This window comes from Aplysia californica, unplaced genomic scaffold (assembly GCF_000002075.1).
Source record: "Aplysia californica isolate F4 #8 unplaced genomic scaffold, AplCal3.0 scaffold01065, whole genome shotgun sequence".
NCBI lineage: Eukaryota > Metazoa > Mollusca > Gastropoda > Aplysiida > Aplysiidae > Aplysia > Aplysia californica.
In genome coordinates, this window is record NW_004798335.1 from 189,835 (window position 1) to 191,089 (window position 1,255).

The following is a 1,255-nucleotide window of genomic DNA, read 5'->3' on the forward strand; positions in this document are numbered from 1 at the left end:
ACACACACACACACACACACACACACACACACACACACACATGTACGCGTGTTCGCACACAGACAGACAGATAGACAGACAGACAGACAGACAAACACGCACACTTTCTCCCCATATCTGAGATTGTGAACTAAAAGGTTTTTTCTCGATTCCTCTCTCTGTCCTAGCTTCTGTATTGTAATCAATTTAGCCAGGAGACAATCTAATAGTAATACTGATGCTTTTTTTTTTCTCTTGTTACTCGCGTATTTTTCTTATTCGATCTAGGCTTACTGTTTTTCTCTCAAAACCCACGTGTGATCATTTCTTCCAATGTCCACCTAGACCTTATCCTAGCTTGACATGGTCAGTGGCAGCTCTTTATAGTTTATTCCCGTGAGTTGTTTTTAAAAATTCTCTTTCCAGTTCCCAGCGGTTATGCCTATAATAAAGTGGGTTACTATTCTAGATTAAATCTACATCAAATCAAAAGAAGAGAAGGTAACCTAGACAAACTCGTAGTTTGCTCTTATTAAAAAAAGCAGTTGCAAATATCAAACAAAGATTTGAACACGCAAACAAGGCACGGCTTTTCTATTTTTGCATGTTGAAGGAACACATAGTTTCATAATGGTGATATTTTCATTTAAAAAAAAAAAAAGTTCTAGCCTAACCTGAGTAACGTGGTTGGTCTGATAAAAATAAATGGGCCAAACTGAGCTGCTTGACAATAATGGCCAGGAATTACTTAAAAGTTGTAATAATTCAGTTAGAAAGTACCCCCTAACTAGTGAACCACATAATTCTACACCTATAGAACGGCACTATACCACGTGACCTGTGAGGAATTAGGAGAGGAATTGCGGACCGAAAACAATGGCTTAGTGAGGGCAAGATTTATCGTTTTCGGAAGTAACCTTATAGCCTAGATCTAGCTTTTTAAAGCAAGAGCGGCTTTTACAAACGAGTGAAAACCCCCCCCCAACAAACCAACGCCATGTTTTAGCTACAATTCCTCACAGCGAATCAGCGATCCCGAAGAGAGAGACCCTCTTCTAGTTCTAGCATCACTAAGTGTAGAATTCTGTGCCCTTACATAATGTTGAGTAGTCAATTACAAATGCCAAATAAAATAAATATAGATCTAGATCTAGATCTAGCCTAATTTTTATTAAGAAAAGAAAAAAAAATTAAACAGTCAGTAATAATAATAGCACATCACGGAAAAGCGCATAGCGCAGCATACTTGTCTTTTGCGACTCTCTCTCCCTCAGGT